Below are 26,096 nucleotides of genomic sequence, written 5' to 3' on the forward strand. Positions count from 1 at the left end.
CCTGTAGTTCCTAGGCTCTGGGGCAGCCCCATAGGATCAAAAAGGAGAAAGACACCCTATAGGGCCATATAGCTCCCCCACCATTCCATAGCCACTCAGCATTCCCAGGTCAGCCCACCCCCCAACTCCCCCACCCCCAGAGCCAGCTCCATTCAGCCGTTGGCCTTTACACTGTTACACCAGCAATGTCCTGAAGGAGTGTGAGAAGAATAGTAGACAGCACCAAGACAGTGCTGGGATGGAGTCAGTTGTCGTGGTCCATATTGGTACCAACGATGTGGGGAAATGTAGTTGTAAGGTCCTGGAAGCCAAATTCAGGTTGCTAGGCAGGAGGTTGAAATCCAGGACCACCAAGGTGGCTTTCTCTGAAATGCTACCCGTTCCATGTGCAGGGCCAGCTAGGCAGGTGCAGCTGAGAAGTCTCAATGCATGGATGAGGCAGTGGTGCAGGGAGGAGGGGTTCTGATTTGTTAGGCACTGGGAAATAATAATAATAATTTATTTCTTACCCGCCTCTCCCTCTGGATGGAGGCAGGGAACAACATTGAATGCAAACATTTTGGGACAAGCCAGGCCTGTCAAGAGGGACAGGCTCCACTTCAACCAAAATGGAACCAGACTGCTGGCACTAAACATAAAAAAGGTGGCAGAGCAGCTTTAAACTAAATCCTGGGGGTGGGGGGAGGCTGACAGGAGATGGGAAGCATCCGGTTTGGGTTAAATCATCTGACGGAGATGAATATGAACATGTTTTTTAGTGTCCCAATGTAGAAGGGGAGCAAATTGGCCATTACAGGATAGAACAGGATTAGGGCTGTGCTCTGCTCTGCTTCAGTTTATCGCGGCCTGCTCTTCCGGTTTGAGGCCTGGCCCTCAGTTGAAGCTGGCGCCGGCCCGTGACAGAGGCAGGTAAGTGGTGTGGGGGTGTCGGGGGGAGGGGGCCTTACCTGGCTCCGCCGCCGCAGTCCGTGCAGCAGCGGATGGCAGAGCCAGGTAAGGGGTGAGGGGGACTTATTCACACACACACATACCACTTTGTCCCCCCTTCCCCACTTACTTGCCTCTGCCGTGGAGGTAAGTAAGTGGGGAAAGGGGAGCAAAATGGCAGGCGAATCTTGATCCGACCCTTCGCTCTTGCTCTGGGATCTGATCTGGAGTGGGTTGGGGGAGGGTCGGATCAGCGCAAACCAGTTCGGGCCCAATCCGAAAGTTCCGGATCAGGCCACGAAGCGGTTCAGGGGGCTGGTGCACAGCCCTAAACATGATAGCCAATCAGAGAGGTTAAAGTGCAACAGAGGAAAAGGGACACGCCAGAGACATCTGGGGAGGGACAACATGTACAGGGGTTTCTATGCAAATGCTAGAAGCCTCTGAGCCAAAATGAGAGAATGAGTGCTTGTTTTCAAAGGAGAACCTGGACATAGTAGGCATTACAGAAACCTGGTGGAACGGAGAGAACCAGTGCAATAAGGTCATCTCTGAATATAAACTCTACGGGAAGGACAGGGAAGGGCGTACTGGGGGCGGTGTTAGTCTGTACATCAAAGAGGGCATAGTGTCGAATAGACTAGAACATCTAAATGGGTCAGACTCTTCCATGGAAGTGCTGTGGGTGTCAATACAGGTCCCCAAAACTAATTTAGTGCTAGAGTGGTGCTATCGTTCCCCAGACCGGAACGCTCAGGGTGACCTTTAGATGGAAAATGAAATCAGGGAGGCCTCCAAACAAGGAAGTGTTGTAATAATGGGTGACTTCAGTTACCCTCACATTGACTAGATAAATGTATATTCCAGTCATTACAAGGAGGCTAAATTTCTTGATGCCATAAATGACTGTGCCCTAGAACAGTTGGTCATGAAACCAACCAGAGGGAGGAAGAGAGGGCGCTCAACCTGTTCTGGATGGGGTTGCACTCCCCCTGAAGGAGCAGGTTCGTAGCTTGGGGGTCCTCCTAGAACCATCTCTGTCACTTCAGGCCCAGGTGGCCTCCGTGGCACCGAGTGCCTTTTACCAGCTTTGGTTGGTGGCCCAGCTACACCCCTATCTGGACAGGGATAACCTGGCTTCAGTTGTCTACACTCTGGTAACCTCCAAATTAGATTGCTGCAATGCACTCTACGTGGGGCAGCCTTTGAAGACGATTCGGAAGCTGCAACTTGTGCAAAATGCAGTGGCCAGATTGATAACCGGGAGCAGAAGGTTTGAGCTTATAAGACCCACTCTGGTCCGCTTGCATTGGCTGCCTGTATGTTTCCGAGACCAATTCAAGGTGCTGGTTTTAACCTATAAAGCTTTACACAGCTTGGGACAACAATGCCTGATGGAACACCTATCCCAACATGAACCTACCCATACACTACGCTCAACATCTAAGGTCCTCCTCCGGGTGCCTACTTGGAGGGAAGCTCGGAGGGTGGCAACAAGACAGAGGGCCTTGACTGTAGTGGCCTGCCACGACACAGGCGCTGAACACCAGGCCTGGCCGCAGCTACTCCCTGCTCAAGCCAAGCACCACCGCTTGATACGCCTGAGGCAAGGGATAAAAACCACCTTCCTCCAAACTATGTGGAGAAAGGGGTTTAAATGGAGAAGGATTTCAATATATAAAATAGAACACTGTGAGTTATATGTGCTGAGGGGAATGATTGTCAGAGTGGGTGTTAAATGAGTAAACTTCAGATGATAAATGCCAAACAGACACGTGGGATTTTTGTGGTAGTTAAAACAAAATGATTAAAATTTATTTTAAAAGTTCACAAGCTTTGTTCCAAAATAAAACATTGAAAACCCTTTTTGAAACCTTTCATCCAATCCTTTCACTCATTCACATATGCGCTTTTCTTTCTCTCACACAATCACTCTTGAACTTTCTTTATTATCAGTATTGATTAATATACATCAACGACGTGCCCACCACACTCCAAAGACAGCACTCTCTACCCTGAACCTCAAATTTCCCAGAACTTAAGTACCCTAAACACAGAGAGCACTAAAGACTCTAAGAGCACCTAACAAGTCCCCCACAATCCCCTCCGTCCTTCCCTTATATATCACTCCTCCCCCCCTCCCCAGACATTCTAACTCCGCCCACTCAGGCCAACATTCTAAAACCCACAGACTTACAAACCGCAGACATACCTTTGGGAACTGACTTGTGGGGTGTAATGCCACAGGGGCCCCCAACTGTGGAACAATCTCCCTGACGAGGCCCGCCTGGCGCCGACATTGTCATCTTCTCGGCCCCAGGTCAAGACTTTTCCCTTCTCCCAGGCATTTAGCAATATGTAATGAGCCTGGGTCTGTTTTCTGGCTCGTCGTTTCTATAGTTGATATAGTGGTTCTGAATGTATATAAATTTTGCATGTTTTTGTAGTTTTTAATTTTTGTTTATTATTTTTAAATGTTTTATCTTATGTGAACCACCCAGAGAGTTTTGGCTATGGGGCAGTATATAAATCCAATAAATAAATAAATAAATCCCTGGACTTAATCCTGAGTGGTGTCGCCCAAGACCTAATACAAGATGTAAATGTTGTTGGATCAGTTAGTAACAGTGACCACAGTGCTATCAGACTAAATTTATATTTAAGTGGGAAACTGCCCAGGAAGTCCGACACAGTCACATTTGACTTCAAAAGAGAAAACTTCTCTAAAATGAGGGAACTGGAGAAAAGGAAGTTGAAAGGGGAAATCAAGAGGGTTAAATCCCTTCAAAATGCTTGGAGGTTATTCAAAAAACCACCACAACAGTAGCTCAGCTAAAATGTATTCCACAGGTTCGGAAGGGAGATGGACGGGCGCTGGCTGCCCCCAAAGGTTGCCCATCTCCCCTCCCCCCACCGGGTGGGAGCTGCAGAGGCCGCCTTGCAGGTATGGCGAGGCGGCTCCATCATCTGCTTGGCTGCTTAAACACGGAAACAAATGCTGTGGAGGAACAGGGCCTGTGCGGAATTGCCCCCCCCCATCACCACCCCCGTGGGGCCTGCAGAGCAACCAGATCACCTCACAAGCCACTCAGGGGTGTGCGAGCTTTTGAATCAGCAACCCGCAACGCCACCCCTGACACCGCACACCCACACACCCCTTTGCTATGGGTTTGAGCTCGTTCATGGGATCCCCACGAGAGAGGAGGGCAGTGTGTGTTGTGGGCTGGGGAGCGCAATGGGTGGGCGGAGCGGGGAGGAGCCGCTCTTGAGCTACAGCCCGTGACCTGCCTGCACGCCCCTGGGCCCTGAAGGAGCAATGCTTCTTGGGACGCCCCACCCCAGGGGACACTTCTGCCCCCATGTTCCGTGTCCACACAGCCCCAGATTTCCCGCTCCCCTGGGAGCCGTGCTTTGGCAACCTTGCGCTAGCTCTGTGTTGTCGGGGGGGGGCACATTGCACGTCCAACGCCTTCTGCAAAACTTCAAACCCACAGACCTGCTTGAATTATTCAGCCGTAATCCCTGGAGTTGGCAGCGGCTCTGAAAGGATCCAGCAGGTGCAAGCAGGGGAGGAGGGAAAAGAGAGAGAGAAAAGAGGACATGAAATTATAAAACCACAGAGAAATGCAAAAAGGATTCTGGGCAGCGGAAGAACGTGGGCGAGGTGCTCAGGAAGAGGGTGGGGGGCCTGCAGGGTGGCGGCTAAGAAGCGGCCCCCTGCCATCCACGTGCCGCGCCGTTCCAAATCACCTGGCCCTGCTGCTCCCCCACCAGCTCCCCCAAAGATCCACAAGGCTTCTAGTAGACCGTGGACGAACATGCCACGAAGGAGGGCAGGTGCTCGCTGAGGGCTCCAGTAGGCAAGGCAAGGCAAGGCAAGCCGTGTGCTGTGTGCGCCCGGGGGTGGGGGGGCAGGCGAAAGGGGGGCTTGCGAGGCAGCCTGTGTCACACGAAGGCCACTGACATGCGCCTCTCTACAGCCTTCCTCCCCACCAGGGCAGGAACCTTCCCAGCCTGCCTCCCACGTGGTTCCACCCAATCCCGTGAAAACAACCGAGAGTCTTGAGGCACCTTCACGACTCACGCATAGAGTCCTGAGGGGGCCTCAAGCTAGGCTGACAACTGTTACCCAGAAGACCCTTTTCTCCTGCCGCCCCCAGATTGCGGAATGGCCGGCCGGAGGAGATTCGTCCGCTTAATGCTCTCTCTCCAAGTTTAAGGCAGCCGAGAAGACTAGCCTCTTCCGGCAGGCCGACCCAGATGAATTTTAAACCTAAGAATTTTAAGATGCCCTGATGGTCATTTTAATATTGGATTGGTTTTATATGCTCTTTTAATTAGTTTTATGCATTTGATTTATATTGTATTAATGTTGTTCCCTGACTCGATCCAAAGGGAGAGGCGGGTAAGAAATAAATATATTATGGTTGTTGTTATTAGTATTAGTATTATTGATGATGATGGCAGAAGCATCTAATGCATGAAGCCTTGCCCTAAACTACAGGTTCAGGGGAGCCAGCAGTGAGGAGATTGTAAACAGTGAGGTATGATGGAGTTGAAATGCAGAAAGTACTGACAGGGATAGTTACCTTATTAGCAATGGCCGTTTACAAAGCAGTTGCTGGGTGATAGCACAGGCATCCTTGCATGGTGAGGTGATTAACAGATTATAGTGCGGTTTTTAAAAACAAAAAACCATTTGTTCCTATTCAAGCCACAGGACATAGAGCTGAACCTCTTCATGGATGGTGGGTCCACTGTGTCATATTGGACATTTCTTTGCTCCACAATGGCCACTGTGTGTGCAAGAGGGGGGGGGAGAGAGAGGGGGAGGGGGAGGGGAGAGAGAGAGGGAGAGAGGGGGAGAGAGAGAGAGAGAGAGAGAGAGGGAGAGAGAAGAAGGAGAGGGAGAGAGCAAGAGGGAGAGAGGGGGAGAGAGAAGGAGAGGGAGAGAGGGGGAGAGAGAAGGAGAGGGAGAGATGGGGAGAGAGAGGGGGAGAGGGAGAGAGGAGTGGGAGAGATGGGGAGAGAGAGAGGGAGAGGGAGAGAGAGGAGTGGGAGAGATGGGGAGAGAGAGAGGGAGAGAGAAGGAGAGGGAGAGAGGGAGAGAGAAGGAGAGGGAGAGATGGGGAGAGAGAGGGAGAGAGGGAGAGAGGAGTGGGAGAGATGGGGAGAGAGAGAGGGAGGGGGGAGAGAGAAGGAGAGGGAGAGAGTGGGAGAGAGAGGGAGAGGGGGAGAGAGGAGTGGGAGAGATGGGGAGAGAGAGAGGGGGAGAGAAGGAGAGGGAGAGATGGGGAGAGAGAGGGAGAGAGGAGTGGGAGAGAGTGGGAGAGAGAAGGAGAGGGGGAGAGGGAGTCCTGTGTGGCTGAAGTGTTTTCCCACTGGTTTCTGGACACTGGCATCCCTGATGTCCGATGGATGTGTGTCGTTTTATTCTGTTGCCCGGAGGCTGCCCTCTTTGCCCTGTGAGGAATGCCCTAGGCCATTGCTGGCAAAGGACTGCAGGGGTGTATTGTGGGCGGCATGAGGAGGTCCAGTAGTGCAGCAACCATGGACGTGGGGACAGCGTTGGCGTCTGGGACTGCCAAAGGACCTCTGGTGCCGCATCTGTAGCTCTGCTGTTGCTGCTGCATCTCCCTTTCTGGGCGGAGCACAGCTTCCCCCACCCCACCCCATGGCCTGTGAGAGGCAAAGGGTCATTGGCCGTTGGGGGTAGCTGGGAGCTCTAGCGGTCAACAGCTGGTGTTCTGTCGTTTTCTTTTCTGGGTCTGTTCTGAGGTAGATTATTCCTGGATATTATCCTGGCCCTGTTGATCTGTTTATTCACTTTGTTGGGTGAGCATTGTAGTCAGAGAAATGTCTGTGAGTCTCTGCCTGATGAGTCTGAGTAGATGTGGTTGTGTCGCAGTGACGTAAAAACTATAATGTCCATTTCCCCCTGACACGCATACACACATCTTGACACGTGTTCACACACGTGTGTACACAGACATGTACATGCAGGCACCCACCAACGCCTACACACACAGGCACACTGGGGGAGGGTACAGAGGCACATAGGGCAGAGAAGAGGAAGTAGTCAGATGCCCCAGTGGAGTCTCCATTTACCCCCATGTAAACAGCACGTAGGCACACATTAAGCCTCTAGCCTTGTCAGCCCTAAAGGACACTGATTGAGTTAATCCCATCAAATCCACTCACCGGCTGGCTGTCCAGACATCACCATACAGGGGAAAGGTTAAGTGCAGGTATGCAGGGCAAAGGACATCTGAGAGCAGGTATTTCACACGTAATGGTGGCAGCCAGATGTTCGCCCCCCCCCCCCAGCTCCAGCGCCACCTAACTTCAAGTGAACATCGTTTAGGTGCACTTTAACACCATAGGTCAGTTTCAAAATGACACTGACCAATTAAACTCAGCCAAGTCCTTAGGACTGCCCCCTAGCCGCATCACCAATAGGGGAGGGGCTACAGGTACAACACACATGGCACTTTCAGCTGTAATTCCCCTTCTGACTACTGCATGGAAGTATATAAGCTATTGCCCTGCCTCAGCACAGTGTGACCATGTATTTGCTGCATGAGCACCAGGTCATCACCTATTCTCGAGAATAAACGTTTGGTGCCCAACGTTTGGTGCCCAACGCCTTGCCTGTGATCTTTTGCATGTCTCAATATTGGATTTGAACGCACTCAGATTAGCATAATTTATGCAACAGTAGGGGTCTAAACAATGGCTCCGGGGGTGCTTTCTGGATGGAAGCTGGAAGCATGTAGGTTTCTGACAGAGAGTGGCGCTTCAGTGTCGATTGTGCAGTCACATCCAGAAAGTGAACTTCTTGCGTGGGCTGTTCTAGGGTCAGGTGGATGGTGGGTAACGACACCACCAATGAATCTCAGGTGGAGAAGAGGCCTTGGGGGAGACGGGAGCTGAGACAGCGCTGTTCCGTGTCAGCCAAGAGCATGTTGGCGCCTTCTGTGGCCATGCCAGGACCCACAGCTGTGCCATGGACTTGAAGGGATGTCTTCTCCCCACCACTGAAGTAATACTGGTTACCCTCAGTAACCACACCACCACCCGCCAGGTTCTGGATTAGGGCCGAGGAAGAAGGTCAAAAATGGGGAAACACCCCCAGTTGAGAAATCCTGGCGCTGTTACAAGCCTCCTCGCCCCCTTGGTGGCTTAGCAGCACCCTCCCCCTCCTCACCTGCCAGCCTGCCTGCCTCCTCCCTCTCCCGCGCGTTCACCAACGTCTCACGTTGCAAAGGCAGCAGGAGCACGGAGGGGACGTAGCAGCCGTTGAGGCGCCCACGGAAGGCATCTTTGCAGCGGTGGGGGTCAAGAGTGGCGTCAGCTGCCATGGGTGCTGCTGAGCCCGAGTGTGGAGTGGCAGGGCAGAAATGTCAGCCCCACCAACGGAGCTGCCAGGGAGGTTGCAATTGCTCCCGAGTGAGTCTACGGTTCCCACAGTGAGGCTGAGAGACGTTACTCAGCACTCTGAAAGGAAGACTTCTGAGCAGCCAACTCTGAGGACACCCCCCCCCCTTTCTACATGCCACCTCCTAACCCATTCACCAGATGGAACAGAAAGCTGCAATTTCAAGAGTTCCTGTTGATGACAAGCGGGTCTCAGCAGGCTTAGAAGCCTGCGTTGCAAAGAGTCTGCAAAGGCTGGCAGAGCCCCAGCCTCACCTTGGCTGCTTTCTCTCCCTCCCTGCCTCCCTCCCTGCCATTCGTAAGGCTGGGCAAGTGAAAGAGATGTGGGGGGGTCGGTTGGGAGAGAGGCTTGCAGGCTCTTGTTTGCACTACAGTTTTCTACGGCAACTCTCTAGAAACTTGCTGTCTGGACACAATCTGCCCCGAAACAGAGAAAGCCCAGAATTCGTGAGCCATCTCACAGAACCGTGACGCATTCAGGAAGGCGCCCCGTGCAGCTGGGGCAAGAGCAGGTGACGGCTGAGCCCGGCTCTGGGAGCAGCATGGCAGAGGGGCTGGCCCCCAGCGGGGACAAAGATGAAAACAGAGAGCTAGAACTGGGGGCCGGCAGCAGGTGCGATGGAGGGCCCGGCGTCTGTGGAGTGCTGGTGGGGGGTGGGGGTGGGGGTGGGGGTGGGGATCGCTCCTCCATCCCCCTAACTCCCAGCCTCAGTCCCGGCAAGACGGCTGCGCTGCTGCTGCTCCCACATGCTGCCTTTGGGAACGGAATGGGCTGGGCTGGGCTGGGCTGGGCTGGGCTGGGCTGGGCTGGGCTGCTGGCCCCTGGCCCTTGGGACGCTGCCTCTGGAACGGGAATTCTTGCTGGGCTGGGACAATGTTAGGCATGACCGCAGATGCCTTCTTCTCCACGGCTCCATCTAGCCCAGTGTTTTCCGCGCCAGCCTCCCCCACCCACTTCTCCCCCCAGGTGTGTTCCATCACCCCAGCATGCCTGCATGGCTGGGAGTGATAGGGGTAGTAGTCCAATGCATCCAGAGGGCACTTGTTGTGCACAGACTGGCGGCGGCAGCAGCTGTCCCACCGGGCTCCTACCCTGCCTTGGAGATGCTGCCAGGGATTGGAGCCAGGAGCTTCTGCAGACGAAGCTGGGGTTCTGCCACCCCGAGCCTGGGCCCTTTCCCGGCGATGCTCCCTGCCATTGGGCCCTTGACCTCCCACGGCTGCTTCCGACGCTGGACCCTGCCCGCCTCCTGGACCGGGCTGCTAATGACTGCTCCCTGGGACTGGCACCGAGGACTTCCGCTGTGGGCTCTGAAGCCGGGCTGCTTTGGGCCTGGAAGAGAAGGGCAGCCATCCACCCGCTCTCTACCATCTTCCCGCTGGCTCTTGGATCCACCAACATGCGCTGCCTCCCCTGAAACATGCCACCGAAGAGGCACCCAAGCCGCACAGGGATGAAATGGGCCACGAGGTCACTTCGTCAGCCCAAGAAATGGCAGGAGCAGGAGGATGGGGCATGAATGGGCTGGCCAGCTGCCCATCCTGTGTGGCTATGAAGCAGGTCTGCCAGAGGCAGAGTGGGCCTGGTGGGCAGGCCAAGAGGGGCTCTCGAAGGCCCCTGTGGCCAGGCCAGGCCTGGGCCGCACCACTCCCAGGTGTCTCCTCTGGGACTTGGCCGGTCCGGGCAGCTAAAGCCCAGACGGATGGTGCTTCCGGAGGCGAACAAGCTGGGCTGCGATGGCCTTGTCCAAGGGGGATGTGGGGGGGGGAGGAGCAGCAGGGGCTCCTTTGCTCAGGCCTTTCTCTGCCTCCCTGCCCCAGGGACTTCCAGCCCCCACCCCACGCTCCCTCCCTCCCTCCCTCCCTCGCTCAACACCGCTGCTCCCCAGAGCTTGCCAGGCAGGTGTGAGGAATTAGCTGCAGGCAGGAAGGCGCTGACAGGAACGGGCAGCAAAAGCAGGGGACAGAGTGTAATGTTTATTACGTTGGAAGCAAAATAAACATGCGGCCTATTTATGTATCTATAGAGAATTAATTGGGGAGCTCCACAAAGCGGCGGATTATAAATTAGAATCATTTTCACCAACTCCAGCTCATTCATCTTGTTTCAAAAAGGGGCTGTCAGCGCTGTGGCTCCCGGCTGCTCCTGCGATGCGCCTGCCCTGCCCGTGGTCTTCAGAGGGAGGGGGCACCACGGAGAAGAGGAACAGGATGGATGGTCTAGGAGCAGCCCCCTCGTGGCCCAGCAGCCCCTCCGTCCCTCCCTCCCTCCCTCCCTCTGTGCCGCAGACCTCAGGCCCCATGGGAGAGGCGTACTACTCTTTCAAACGCAGGGGCAGACAGAAGGATGGGCAACGGGTTCCGGGGCTGGGGTGGGAGCAGCCTGGCATGCTGCAGCCCAGTTCTCGGGGGGGGGGAGTGCACGGCTGAGGGGCAGCGCAGCTTTCTCTGCAGGCAGGAGTTCTCCGGCCTCCCATCAGAAGTGGGAGATGGGTAGGCACCTCTTTGCTGCAGGGAGGCCTGCAGGGCCAGGGCTGCCTGTCAGAGGAGATCCTTCTGGCCCAGACGGACAACCTGCCTGGCCTGGCCTGGCCTAGGGCCGTCTCTTCCGTCCGGCTCTGATACCCGGGTGACCTTCTGCAGGACACCCACTTCCTGTTCCCACATGTGCTGGTGGCTGACCTGCATGTGCACCCTCCATCCTGTGTTCCACCTGAACACACCTGCGAGCCATCTTTTAGACCTTGAGTGACTCAGAGGTGCCCTCTTGTTAGGGGAATAAAGGAGAAAGAGACAGGGATGGTGTGGCGATACCCACCTTTCTGTCCCTTAGGTATGTCTGGGGGGTGTTGTATGTCTAGTGAGTGCGGAATGTTTGACTGAGTGGGTGTGGCTAGTGATGCGGTGAGAGAGGGGGAGTATAAATAGGTTGGCTGAGGGGATTGTGAGTTTAGTTTTGAGGTTTGGTTTTAGAGTTTTAGTCTGGCTTGTGCTTCATGAGAGTGTTTGGTGTGTGAGGAGTGAGAAGAGATGGGATTTTAAGGGATTTGGGATTGTTGTTTTAAATATAAAAATAAGCAGGTTTGATCTAAATTGAAATACCAAAGATCTGTTAAATTTCAATAAACTTTACCACAAACTACGCATCAGCTCAGATTTATTACCTGCTATATTACACAGAGTAAAAACATCTAACAATACACCTGCAGTTCAGTACCTCAACAATAGAACCTGTTTGCCAAGACCCTTTACCTTGTTCCCTCACATACAGGGCAGAGGTTGGGTTGTTTTTACCCTTTCCTCTGGCTTTTCAAGAGGTGGCGCTTGGCTTAAGAAGGCTGTGGCAGGCAAGGCCTTCTGTGTGAGGTCGGTGCCATCGCAGATGGCTAAAGAGGAATAACAAGACCAACGGACTAGAACTCAAGCATGTGAACAAACAGGGTTGAATTAATGCATCAGCTGAGAACCAGCAGAGCCAGCTCCACCCATCCTGGTGAGAGCAGATGTCAAAGAGCCTTTGAAAATACAGAGCCAGGAACTGACGGTTCACCTGTGAGTGTGTGTGCGTGTGCGTGTCTAGCCTGATATGGAGAAGCGAGGGAGGGGAAAGGACCCCCACCCACCCTTTGTTGCCTGGGGAGACAGCCACGCAACTTCCAGCGCTCCCTCTGGCACCATGTCACACACACACGCTCACACACTCACACACACGGCCCCATTTTCTTCCCCAAGTCCTAAGGTAACTGCAAAGAAAACCCAGCAACTCAGGCTGCCCCCACCCCAATAGCCCCACATCACCATGTGGCTCAGAGAGGCCCTCCTGCAGCAGGAAAGGGCAGGGCGATGGCAGATCAAAGGAAGCCCCTGCCCTTCTCACACGGGACAGGAAGAGACCCGAGTCTGTCAAGGGCTGCCTGGCCACTTGCTCCTCCGTCATTGCCCCAGCAATCCGTTGGGCTTATTGATGCTCCCCCACCCTCCAGGCCTTCAAGAGGCAGCTGAACAGTGGTCTGTCAAGGATGCTGTAGGGTGGATTCCTGCACTGAGCAGGGGGTTGGACTCGATGGCCTTATAGAGGCCCCTTCCAACTCTACCGTTCTAGGATTCGATGATGCAGCAGCAAGGCAGGGCAAATGCCTCCCTGTTGGGCAACGGGGCTCCACCTGAGGGTGAGGGGGGCACCAAGGGACTCTCAGCCCCCCTTGTGCTCTTGGTTTGCCCAGCTGCCCCTGCCCCATGTCGCACAGGTGCAAGGCTGGTGGCTCTATCGGGGGGTGTGTGCTATTTTGGCTCTCACGCAAGGCTGGGACTCCTCAGGACTGGGGCTGCTCCCAAGGGATGGCGGCACGGCCACAGGCTCCTCCCTGCCACTGCAGGCCCTCTGGAAGGCTGCTGCATGCAGGGGTGCCTGGCAGGGGATTGGGGCCCTTTCCTTGGGATCCTGAGCCAGCTGCAGCCCCTCGGCGGGGACCTTTCTCGGCTCTGCTGCAGCCACCCGGCTTGGCTCAGCCAGCCACCACCACCCCCCGCACGCCTGCCAGTGCTGCAGGCGCTGCTCAAAAGGGCCACGTTGCCCGAGAGAGGGGGGCAGGCAGGAGAGCTGCAGCGCTTCCGTGGCCCCTTGCTCCCTGGCCGTGAGCCAAAGCAGCCCCTTCCAGCTGCCCTCCGTGTCTCCCCTCCCCCTGCCCCTCTGGCCGGCCGCCACTCCTTGAGAGCAGCCCAGGTCCAGGCTGCGCTTGAGAGCCAGGACAGGCTCTGGGACCAGGAAGGCGGCACCTCCTGGCAGGCACCAGCTCTGCCTCGTGGCCCCTGTGTGGGCAGGGAGGCATGCAGGGAGTTCCTGGGTCAGACCCACACTGCCACTCTCCCTCCTCCACAGGGCTACGCATCCCTTTTCCTGCCACGCAGGGACCACGAATCTTCAAGGACCCCCGGGCGAGGGAGAGGGTGGCAGGCAGGCAGGCAGGCAAGGGTCTGTCTTGTGCTGCCCCCTCTGATGCAGAGCCCATGGGTGGGTGTGCACCTTCCCCCCCCCTCTCTCTCTCTCATGCTGAAAGGCTTTTTCTTAAGCCTTGCAACTTTGTGTGTAAAGGGGAGTTAGAAGGGCTTGTGTTAGCATAGCATAGGGAAAGAAACTTGGGAGGCATAGAAGGGGTTTTCAGAGATGCACAGGTAGCAGGGGTAACATTTTAAGGTTAAGGGGGCAAGCAGGAGGACAAGAAAACACTGTCTTTGAGGCTGTTTAGATGCATTGTACGTATATTGATATGGGATGCTGTTTTGTTTTGTTGACCTTTAAGCTGTACGAGGGCTCACACAGAATGTGTTCCTGGTAAGGGAGCCAGGTGATGGGTCAAGGGTTACAGAAAGGCAGAGTTGTGGTTTAGAAATCTCCGTGTCTGGAAGAAAAGAGAAGTAGATTAGACTGTTGAGTGCATAAAAATAAGAAGTTAAAGCTACGTCAGAAAGGATGGGACATTCTGGGAAGAGGATAGTCGAAAGGTTAATTTGGACCAATGGACTTAGCTATTTTAAAATAAATCAATATGTAATAAGTGGGAGGTTACTGACTTTGAGAAAGATTCTGAAGCCTGAACAAAGCGGAGGGAGATGCCTTTCCTTTCCCTCGGGCATGAGATCCGGGATGTTGCTCTGGCTCTGAGCCAAGCACGTGGGCCTCAGTGACACCTCGGTTTTGCCCGAGAGAGATGGACGTGCCTCTGCAAGAGAGGATCCCTGTTTGCAGAGTCAGTAGGGGCAGTGCAGGATTTGTGAGTACACAGCAAGATTTGTGAGTATGTCTCATTTTGCTTTGCATGAGTAAAAGGTTTGTGCTTGTGTGTTAAACTTTCTCTTTTCTTTAATAAAATGCATTTAATGTTAAAGTTTGAGTGGCTATTTTAAGTCCCTATGTCATCTGAGTGAATGCAAACATTCCGCCTTGAATCCTCCCAACACAGCGGCACCTACAATGCTCAGGGCAAACCAGGGCTGTTTGAGAAGATTCCGGGGACCCTGGAAATTGAGCCTTTTCAGTTTTTCATAATCACAGTATAAGCAGAAATGCCTGCTTTGGATCAGGTCCCGGGCAGGCGCCACTTCCCCCTTCCTTCCAGTTTGAGATTGTTGCAGCTTCAAGGTCCTCCACCTTAGTTGACCCAGGAAAAAGTTGCCCCCACCTGGGTTTTGTGATTGCCCCTATGAGCCCTCCAGCAAGCCAGGCTGCAGCAGCCTCCCGCAGTGGCCGGGAGCAGCGAAGCAGGCGGTGGGCTGACGCGCCGAGTCCACGGGAGGCCGGAGCGCAGAAGCCTGAGGGTTGCCGGCACTCGCCTGGTTGACGCCTCCACCTGCCTCTCTGCTCTGGCCTTCTCCTGCTTTGGCTGGCAATTTATCTCATTAAGAGAGGAGTTCGTTGGAGCAGCGTTACTAATTAGTGTGGAAATACTATTAGCATTGTTAACGCATTCAAAACATTTGTATTAATGCTCGTTGGCATTGCGTAAGAAGCAGCCTTGTGGAGCGAGGCCAATCGAGGAGGGGAGGGGGGGAGGGGGAGGGCAGGGGAGGGGGGAGAGAGGGAGATCTAGCAGCACAGAAACGTTCTGCATTGCCACTGGTGTAAGAAAGAAGGGGCATGCAGGGGGCAAAAAACCCTTCCCCCCCCCCAGGATTGCAAGTCCCTTTAGGCTTTGGGGGGCAAGGGGAGAGGAACGCCACGAGTTCACACTCCGCCATGGCTCTCCTTCCTCCTTTGCCTCTGGGCGTGTCGAAGTTGTGCCCGTCATGTTTGCCCTGGCAGAATGGGGCCCTGGGATCTGGAGCCAGCCCGGTAATTAAGTTCCATGGAGCCGATTAATGTGCCCCACCCCCACCCCTTATTCTGTGTTTAGATCCACGGAGATGAAGATTTCTGGCCAATGCAACCCCGTGCGCCTGGAGCCAAGCCAAGTCTCTTTGCTCTCCTCATATTTGGCATGGGGTGGGGTGGGGGGCACTTTCCAGCCTCCCCAGGAGTATTGGGATCAAACACTTTAAGGCACACTGGCGGGCCAGAGCTCTGGCATAGCGAAGTGCTCTGAAAAACACCACGTATTTAGGAAAAACAGAACGCAGCCTAGATGCTGCTGTGTTGCCAGTAGCCAGCCTAGGCAGGCGGCAGCATTGGCAAAGCTTATTCGGCCACCTCCTATGGACTCCCAGACACAAAGTGAGGAAGAGACCCAGAGCACCATGAACAAGAGGGAAAGGAGCCACGCTGACGGTCCCGGCATCCACGGCAACACCACTGACACAGACCGATCACAGGGGGGCACGCCCCACGGCAGCCGTGCTTGGGGATGATAGGAATCCCTGAATCCGAGTTGAGGCAGGCTGATTAGGCCCACCTTGGCCTAAAACCAAAGTGGTATCAGGTCAGCCTGAGGCACCCTGAGGCCAAAGCGGAGCGGTAGAAATCATAGAAAAGTAGAGTTGGAAGGGGCCTATAAGGCCATCGAGTCCAACCCCCTGCTCAATGCAGGAATCCACCCTAAAGCATCCCTGAGAGATTGTTGTCCAGCTGCCTCTTGAAGGCCTCTAGTGTGGGAGAGCCTCAGGGTGCCTTGGGCTGATTTGAGGCGGTGTTGGCAGCCCGCCAACAATAACGCGGCTGCTACTTTGTAACTTCAGCCACGCGCCTTATCTGCTGCTTGAGAACAGCACCACGGTCAATTAACCGTGGAATTTAAACAAAGTCATACATGGCTGCAGACCGCCCAGCTAGCTCAATTCCAAAGAGGACCCGGTCCACTGCCATTGGAAGCCTGCACCGGAACACTCGTAGGGACACCTGGAAAGGGTAAAGGGGCATACAAGGCAGGAAGGGGGGAGTGGCCTGATGCCCCCAGTAAGAACTCTATTTACCCCCATGCAAGCAGCACATAGGCACACATCAAGCCCCTTAGCCTTGTCAGTTCCAGAGGATACTGACTGAATTAACCCTGCCAAATCCACTCCACTGACTAACTGCCCCAGACATCACCTTATAGAGGAGGGGCTACAGGCGCAAAGCACACCTGGGAACAAGGAAGTAAAGCACATGGCAATGGCGGCAGAGTCATCTCAGCTGCAATTCTCCTTCTAACCACTGCATGGAAGTATATAAGCTATTGTCTTGTTTCAGCGCCATGTGACTCTGATTTAGCAGCGTGAGAGCCAGGAGGTCACCTTATTCTTGAGAATAAACATTTGGAGTGCAGCACCTTGCCTGTGATCTTTCACAAGTGTTTCAATATTGGGCTTTGATGCACTCGGATTAGCATAATTTATGCAACGCCACCCCTCAACCAGATCACTGCCAGGTCATAGAAATAGGCACACCCAGGATTTAATGGGGAGGGCACACTACAGCGAGCCACACTGGAGCTGCTTTTAAGGGGGAAGATGCACTAAAAGGACTTTCTGAAAATGTACTTTTTCTAGAGCAAAGCGTCTGGGTTGCTGCAGATGGGCAACAGCATCACAGGTCACAAGTGACCCCCCATGTGCTGTTGCTCCGCACTAAATTGCCTGTGTAGATCAGGACCAAGGCATTGCTCAGACAGGGGTGTGAATTGGAAATGCCATCCTCCACCCATCTAAGCAACCAGCAGGTCCTCCTGGGCTGCCATTAGTCCCCTGCCTCTGTTTCCCCCCAAACCTCCCCAGATCATAGAATCATAGAATCATAGAATCATAGAATAGCAGAGTTGGAAGGGGCCCACAAGGCCATCGAGCCCAACCCCCTGCTCAAGGCTTGTGGCTCCATGGAGGGCTGGTTCTTGCCATTCCATCATCCTGTCAGACAATGGACTTATTCTATGGGGGTCGGGAGAGGCTGAAAGGCAGGATGGCGAAGCCGTAGACAGAGGCAGGTCTTCACCTACTCTAGTTGTTTCCTCATGCCGGGGCTCCAGAGTCACTCCAGGGGAGGAGCCTGGCCTCACCTAAGCAATGCCTGCGCCCCCCCCCCCCCAGCCATCCGCTCCTCCGAAGGGTTAGGAACTCATGAGAGAGATGCTGGCCTGATTCTCTTCCCTGCCTGACAGAAAATGCCAGGACTCCCAGGCTCCTCCCACCACCACCACCATTCCTCTTGCTTGGATCTTTTTGCAGGACTAGACAGCAGGCCGGGGGGGAGGGCAGGAGGTCTGTAACCCAAAGACCTGCAGAAGCCATCTTCAAATACTTAAAAGGCTGTCACACAGAGGGGGGGCCAGGATCTCTTCTCGAACCTCCCAGAGTGCAGGACACGGAATAACGGGCTCAAGTTACAGGAAGCCAGATTCCAGCTGGACATCAGGAAAAACTTCCTGACTGTTAGAGCAGTACGACAATGGAACCAGTGACCTAGGGAGGTTGTGGGCTCTCCCACACTAGAGGCCTTCAAGAGGCAGCTGGACAACCCTCTGTCAGGGATGCTGTAGGGTGGATTCCTGCATTGAGCAGGGGGTTGGACTCGATGGCCTTGTAGGCCCCTTCCAACTCTGCTATTCTAGGATTCTGTGATAAGCCACCTGTGTGGGGGAGCGTACACAGTGGGGGTTGGGCAGGGGGGCTATGTGTGGGAACAGAGACAGGAGCCAGCCTGACTACATACTACACTCCGTCACTGGCCAAACTGGCCAGGCAAGATGTGAGGGCTGAGTGGGGGCTGGGGGTGGCAGGACTGAGACCCAGTTCCCTCTAGGGCCATGGAGCCAGCAGCGCCTGTTCCCGCTTCCTTCTTGCCTAATCCCCATTGTGGGGGCGTCTCCTTCAGGCTGACTTGGCACTGAGAAGAGGCTGCCTGCCCCCCACCCACCTCCCTGGGCAAAGGGGCCACCCGCCCACCTTCGTAACATTCTCGACTACCTGCACAGGGACGCTGGTTGCTACTCCGGAGGCACTTCTGGGTGGCCAGAAGATCTCAGGGGCAGCAGGAGCTGAGCTCCCCACAGCCGCCGGCTGGCCGGCCGGCCCTCTTAGACAGCCCCAACCGAGGGATGGCCTGCGGCCCAGCCAGCCCCAGAGGTGGACAGCTTCTCCCTCTGTGCTATTGCTGGCTCCCCTCCCCCGCCCTGCCGGGGAATGAAGAGGTCCGGGCCACCAAGGGTTAATGCCAGGAGCAGCAGAGTAATTGGGAGTTAATATGGTCCTGTGTTTTTTACTACACTCAGTGCATTAAATTGATAGCCTGGTACCAAAGGCCACGAGTGTCACCTCTCAACAAGATGAAATCTATGTAGCCTGTGGACAGCAGGAAACGACAAGATTTATAAAGGTCTCCATAAAATTAACATTTGGGAGGGGAAGGGAGGGGGGGCTGCGGTGGAGGCAGCTGCCTCTGAAGATGGAGGGAGAAACGCCCCCACCCCCAGCAGCTGTAACTGGCTGATGAAAGGCAGGGAGGGAGGGAGGGCAGAGGCAGAAATGGGGAAGGGGCCGGCCAGGTCAGCAAGGCAGAAGGCACAGCGGCATGGGCCAGGCTCCTTTGAGCAGTGGTTGGGGCAGCCGAGGGCTCTGGGAGCAAGAAGGCTCACGCAGGACACTGCTCCGCTCCCCAGCCGGGTCCTGTAGCCAGCCCAGGAGAGAAGGGGCCCGGCTAGTACTCGCCACAACTCCAAGGCCCAGCTAGATGCCCAGATGGGACAGGCATGGGCACATGTGGCCTCCACCTCCCAAGCGCCCCGCCCCAGAAAGGAGGAGGCGCACGCATGTGCGCACAAAGGCACGAGGCTTTGGCTTGGCCTCAGCCCATGCTGCTGCTGCTGCTGCTACTGCCAGCCGGTGCTGCACAATTACAGCAATGAAATATTTAGACAGGAATAAATAATGAGGAGAGGGCTGCTAATGAGGGGAGGCCTGCTCCCCCACCAGCTCCCCCACCGCTTCTGTATCCAACCAGTGCATGAACTAGTTATTTCTATGCCCCACCCCAGCTACACAGGTGGCTTCCTCTCTGCTCCGCCCCACACCCCCAAAAACCCTGTGCTTAGTCATTCCACACTGAAACGAAAGCTTTGCATCACCGAGCATGATCTTAATTACTGCAGGCTCTTTGATGACGTTCACTTTAGCCTGAGCCCTGTTGTGCCCAAGGAAGCTGACCCTCTTAGAATCATAGAATAGCAGAGTTGGAAGGGGCCTACAAGGCCATCGAGGCCAACCCCCTGCTCAATGCAGGAATCCACCCTAAAGCATCCCTGACAGAGGGTTGTCCAGCTGCCTCTTGAAGGCCTCGAGTGTGGGAGAGCCACAACCTCCCTAGGGAACTGATTCCATTGTCGTACTGCTCTAACAGTCAGGAAGTTTTTCCTGATGTCCAGCTGGAATCTGGCTTCCTTTAACTTGAGCCCGTTATTCCGTGTCCTGCACTCTGGGAAGATCGAGAAGAAATCCTGGCCCTCCTCTGTGTGACAGCCTTTTATGTATTTGAAGAGTGTTGTTAGAGTGTTGGTCTGCGACTGGTTGGCCCCTGTGTGAACAGAGTGCTGGACTAGATGGACCCTTGGTCAGATCCAGCCTCAGGGCTCTTCTGGTGTTCTTAAGTCCCCACTCAGCCATGAAATTCACTGGATGACTTTGGGCAGTCACTGACTTTCAGAGGATGAAATGGAGAGGAGAAGAATCCTGAATACCACCCTGGAGTCCTTACAAGAGGGGTGAAAGTCATGATATACATGTAACAAATAAACAAAAATCCAACACACACTCCCAACACCTCTGGTGAACGAGGCCTTTGTTGTGGTAAACGCCATCTGGGATCCGGAGGCTTTCGCTCTGGCTTCCTGGGTCAGTACTGCCCCCTCTGAGGTCTGCGCCCTCGGCGGCTGCCTAGTTGGCCTCATGGTAGCACCGGCCCTGCAGGCTCCCGTTTGCCTCTGGGCTGCAGTGGCAGTCGGGACTCTACTCAAACACAATCTGCTGGAGAGGTCATGCTCGCCTTTCGGGGTGGTCCTGGGCGGCGGGCGCCAGCAGCGCCTTTCGGGGTGCAGCCAGGCTGCCTCTCGCCCCTCCCGCTTGGCCCGTCGCACTCCGCCCTCACCCCACCCCACCCTCAGTAAAACAAACGAAATCGAGGGCTTTGTGCCGCTAAAGCCCAGGGAGCCGTGGGCGGGGCAGTGTAACGACCCGCACTTTCTTAGACGGGGCGCGGGGCGGGCCGAGGCGCGGGGGGGGGGGCGGCAGCCTGGGGGCACACCAGCATCCCGAAGCGCGTCCGCCCAAGGCCCCGCAGCCCTTCGCTGCCCGGGAGACCGGGATCAGAACTGCCCACTCCGTCCGTCGAGCCGCCCTGAGCGCATTTCTCCGGCCCGCTCCCAAGTCCAGAAATGGGGCGTGGGGAGAGAGACGGGCGCCGGGAAGGACTTGGCTGAGCCCGGGCGAAGGCGAGGGAGGCGATCCCGCCTCCTGGCGCCTGAACAGCCCGGTGGCTTTCGCCCTTCTGCAGGACAGGCGCCTCCAGGCGGCGCGGGGGGGGGGGGAGCGGCCTCGTCACCCGGCAGCCGCCGCCCGCTTGGCCCTGCTGCTTACACGCCCCTGCCCACCGCCACGGCCAGGTGCCGCCCCTTGGCAGAAGGACGTCGCGGGGCCAGCCGGCCGGGGGCACGCAAGTCGCCTCGGCCTGGGCCGTGCTGCCGCGCGCGCCTCTCCGCTTTCCCCCGGGGCTGCCCCATCGGGCTCGAGTCCCGGCAACGGGAGGTCCTGCCGGAGCCCAGCGGCTCCCCGCTCCGCCTTGTGCCAACTCCCAGCGTGGCTCCATCCGACCCGGTGCTGGCGCTGCCTCTTTCCCTGGAACGGGCGGAGTTCCTTCCCAGCCCCCAGCCCCGGCAGCGGCGCCACCAACCGGGATGGAGCCCGGGAGCATCTGCGCGCGGAGCAGTTGGGTGGCCAGTTACCGCTGAAGACCGCACCCCACCCCACCCCGTCAAAGCAGCCGTAGAGGCGGTGCTAGTGCGGGCCTGCCATGCCGACCCCCAAGAGCGGAGCCAGTCGGGGCGGGGGCGGGGGCCACTCGGGGGGGCGAGGAAGCAGGCGGCTCTCCCTCCCTCCCTCCGTCGCTCGCACACTCACACACTCGCCCGGCCTAGCGGCCGCCGCCCCCTCCCCTTCCCCCTCCCCGCGCGCCCGTGCCGGCGTTTGTCATGGCGCAAATGCCAGCGCCGCCGGCGCAGCTGCCCCCCGCGCGCCCTCTGCGCTTGCAGGATCACGGCTCGGATTTATGAGGCCGGACGAAGCGCGTCGCCTTTCCCCGGCGAGGCGCAGGGAGTAATTAACTACGAATAAAAGTCTTCCCGACCTCCCCCGGGGCCCTGCGTCATTCACCGGGGTGGGGGCAGGCGGAGCGGGCTCCGCGGCAGGCAGGCAGGCCGGCAGGCCTCTCTCCGGACGGGGACCCCGCCCAGGAGCGGAGCGCTGCTGCTGCTGCTGCTGCTGCTGCTGCGCCCGCGAAGGGCTGCAAGCGCTCTGCCGCCGCCGGGCCGGTGCGCGCTGGAACTGCTCCGCGGGATATCAGCGCCGAGCGCCAGAGAAGCTGCTGGGCCTCCCTCCCTCGCTCGCTCGCTCGCTCGCCCGGCTCCTCGCCCACCCCGCCCGCGCTCCAAGGCTCCCCCCAGCCACAGGTTCCACGCAGCCTTGGGCAAGCCAACCCCTCCCCAAATGGGGCTGGTAAATAATACTGGCCTTGCTTATCCGACACGAGGGCCAGCGGCTTCGGGCGGGTCATGATTTCTCTATTTAATGCCTGCCCTGTCTTTCCACCAAGTAAGTGGCGCTATGTTATTACCTCTGATGTTCACGATGACATTTGAAAACATCTGTCTCATAACAATATCCCGCTTCTCTGCTGGAACTGGCAGGAGAGCAGTCGCCTGAAAGCAGAAGGCAGGTAGCTTTGAAGTCAGCGCCTTCACAATGTCAGCAGATACACCAACTTTCATCCACGTCTCATACCTATTTGCAGACATAGCAACCAACAACCCTCATATGGACTAACATGCTAATTGGTCTGGAAGGAACACCGCAAGAGTCATGGAATTGGAAGGCATCTTAACATTTACATATGTGGTGGGATTGTAAATTTGTGCAAAAGTTGTGGAAGATGGTGTTCACTGAGATTGAGCAGATTGTTGGACTGAAAATAGAGGACACACCAAGGATTGCATTACTCTCACTGCAAGAAGATCTTAAATGTACTAAAGAAACTAAGGAACTGATAACGAATTTGCTGACAGCTGCAAGGTTAATCGTAGCTAGGAACTGGAAGACACAAGGAGATTATTGTATTGAAGAATGGTATAAAGAAGTGTGGGATAATGCTATTAACGATAAATTGACATGTAATATTAAAATGAAAAGAGGTTTAGCAAAAAAGAATGATTTTGAGGGAATATGGAAAAACTTCTTAGTATTTGTGTTTTCTGAGGGAACTGGGAAACCACCAACAGAAGAAACTATGAGTTTTTGGAAACAGGAATGAGATCCCGAGGTGGGGGGGTGCACTTTTATGTTAAGCATGAATATGTTTAATAGATTAGTTTGAATATATGATATAAATGCTATTTTATGTTTATGTATTATGTTTTTTTTTAATTTGTTAACTGATGTAAAAGTCAATAAAAAGAATTTTAAAAAAAAGAAAAAAAAAGGAAGGCATCTTGGAGATAATCTAATCCGGTAATCTTTGCTACTTTGACTCTGTTTGGGGGGCTTTCCTGGGCTTTGGGAGGGGGCTTTCCTCCTCCTCCCCCTCCTCACCAGTCGAGTGGTGGGGCTGTGTACCAGACTAGGCAGGAGGCCTTTTCAGGCCTTCTCCTTTCCACCCCACTCCCCGTGGTCCAAGCAAAGCCTCATATCATAGAACAGCAGAGTTGGAAGAGGCCTACAAGGCCATTGAGTCCATTATTCATGTTTAGCCTGGAAAAGAGAAGATTGAGGGGAGACATGATAACACTCTTCAGAGGAGGGCCAGGATCTCTTCTCAATCATCCCAGAGCACAGGACACAGAATAATGGGCTCAAGTGACAGGCTGTCAGATTCCGTCTGGACAGCAGGAAAAACTTCCTGACTGTTAGAGCAGTACGACAATGGAACCAGTTACTTAGGGAGGTGGTGGGTTCTCCCACATTAGAGGCCTTCAAGAGGCAGTTGGACAACAATCTGTCAGGGATGCTTTAGGGTGGATTCCTGCCTTGAGCAGGGGGTTGGACTCGATGGCCTTAGAGGCCCCTTCCAACTCTTCTATGATTCTATGAACTTGCCATGGATAGTAGCTCCATTTGGACTGGAAAGATGTGAGCACCTGTTCCTACACTCAGAGGACTGCATCTAATGCTAGCCTAACCTGTCCCTTAATTTCAGTGGGTTCACTCTAAACAGAACTAATGTTAGATACAATCCAGACAATGGGATTCAAAAGCCATTCAGGAAGTTTACAGCTATTAGAAAAATGTTAAATAACATATTTCTATCAGTCTTGGATATAATTAGACATGTTTTGAAGCTAGGAGATGCAAATCCAGGTAACAGGCTACTAGGAGGGTTAATATGGGCAGCAGGCCAGGCAGAGCAACACCCTTGTAGCCAGATACTAGAACTGTGGCTGCTGTCTAGCTTTACAAAGCACACCCTGGCAGGGGACGCTACCTTTGCTGCCACATTAGGAAGGAATCAGATAGATGACTCTATTGGACATCTCCAGCTGTGAGCAGCAAGCAGCACAACTAACCTGCACATGCCAGCAGCAGCAGTTTTTGTCAGCAGGGAATTGTTTTTTCTGATGGACTGTCCACATTTGCCAACACAGTGGGAGAGAAGCACTCCTGAGACGTCCACACCAGCTACTTTACACATTAGTTGCTGCTGGATTCACCCTGGCCAGGCTGCCTGCCTGGGAACCCAAAGCAGGCCCCATGCTGCTGCTGCTCCATGAATCATAGAATCATAGTATAGCAGAGTTGGAAGGGGCCCACAAGGCCATCGAGTCCAACCCCCTGCTCAATGCAGGAATCCACCCTAAAGCACCCGACAGATGGTTGTCCAGCTGCCTCCTGAAAGCCTCTAGTGTGGGAGAAGAGCCCACAGCCTCCCTAGGTAACTGATTCCATTGTCGCACTGCTCTAACAGTCAGGAAGTTTTTCCTGATGTCCAGCTGGAGTCTGGCTTCCTTTAACTTGAGCCCGTTATGAAGAAAGCAGCAGCAGGCCTCTCCCTCCCGGCAAGCAGGGGCTGCCTCGGCTGCACCATGGGGAGGGCTTTGGCACTAACGCTCTTTTGCTCCCGAGGCACGGGATCGGGGTGGGGGTGGGGTGCTGAGAGGCCTGTTCAGCAGTTGCCAAAGGAGCAATACAGAACTGCAGGAAGCCAGCACAGGAAACGTGCCCCCACAGGCTGCAGAGGTGGCCTTCTGGGGCAGGCCTCTGTTGGGACAGCAAAAGGTGAGGCAGGCCAGATGTGGCCACAGCACAGAGCACGCAGTCTCAAGCAAGCCTCTGCCCAGATCTAAGCATGCAGCTGCTTCAAGGCTCCTCCAAGTGTCGTTTCCATTCACCTCCATGGAATGTGGCACCCTGGAGCTTGAGCGGTAGCAGGAGAGCACTGTCGGTCCAGCCGGGAGGGAGCGACCCACCTGGTTAGAGCCAGGAGAGGGATGGGGGAGCCAGCAGGGACGGCAGCTCAGGCCCTGAAATAACAGGAGCAAAAGGCGCTGCGTTGACCGTGGCACAGCAGAGCCACCTACTGTCCACGGCTAGCAATTCTCCAACCACGCACACCACAGCAATCCCAGCCGGGCCACCTGGGGACCCTGGTGTGTAGAAGCACCGGAACAGAAGATACATGCCCAGCAGCAGCAGCAGCAGCTACAGATGGCAAAGCTGCCTGCCCACCCAGCCCTAGAAGGGCAGCCCTCCTGCCAGCTCTTTCTTCCCTCTTCCCAGCATGCCCCGGCAAAGTCTTCCATTGCCAAATCAACCCTGTGGCTGTGTGAAGTGGGGCTTTCCTTTGGCCTGGTTTTAACCTGGAGTAATGTGGAAGAAGAATTCGTGGGCGTCACCAAACGGGTGTTTTATTGCACGCTCGTTCCTGGGCACTAGTGGATTTTTGCTGGCCCTGTTCACGACGTCGTTTGCCTCCCGTGTGTCTCCCACCCCTTCTGGCCTTCCTCCCATGACAAAAAAAGACCCTGTAAGTCCAAATTACATTTAGAGACAGAACTTGCCACAATCTCCTGTGTACAGAAGTAGCAGGATAGAAGCGGCCCACGGAATGGGCCACGTGCACGTTCTTTACTTCCTCTGTCCTCTCTCTGAGAAAGAGGAAGTGCCACCTGACAGAGCTCCTAGTCTTTTGAAAAAGGGCCCACCGCCTAGCTCATCCATGTCTCTGTCTTCCACGTAGCAGATGCCCAAGGCCGTCTTCAGCCCAGTGTTTCTACCCCAGGCTGCCTTTGGCAGGGACTCCCCCCACTTGTACTCCACCTGCTTTGACATGAGAGAGCTCGGCCTTCACCGTGGGTTCAAATAGCGAGCACATGAATCCTGCTTGCTTCGTTCGGATCAGTCCACGCCTCCTTGGCTGTGCAACAGTGGGCCACGCCAGGGCTCTCTCATCCAGCTAGCAGCCTGGCCAGAGATGGGGCCCCCGGTAGACACAGAAACCCCACAGCTTGCTCTGGCAAGGTTTACAAACTCACCCTATGGAGGCCACCACAATCATCCCCGTCATGAATAAGGGG

The 26,096-nt window shown here is 55.2% G+C and overlaps 1 protein-coding gene across 1 annotated transcript in view; it reads left to right on the forward strand.

Annotated features, from left to right (window-relative positions):
- The window catches only part of ZNFX1 (zinc finger NFX1-type containing 1), a 107,640-nt gene that overhangs the window by 18,671 nt on the left and 62,873 nt on the right, over positions 1–26,096 (forward strand). The gene's annotated exons all lie outside the window — the stretch shown is intronic.

The sequence above is a fragment of the Elgaria multicarinata genome, chromosome 1 (genome assembly GCF_023053635.1).
Source record: "Elgaria multicarinata webbii isolate HBS135686 ecotype San Diego chromosome 1, rElgMul1.1.pri, whole genome shotgun sequence".
Lineage (NCBI taxonomy): Eukaryota > Metazoa > Chordata > Lepidosauria > Squamata > Anguidae > Elgaria > Elgaria multicarinata.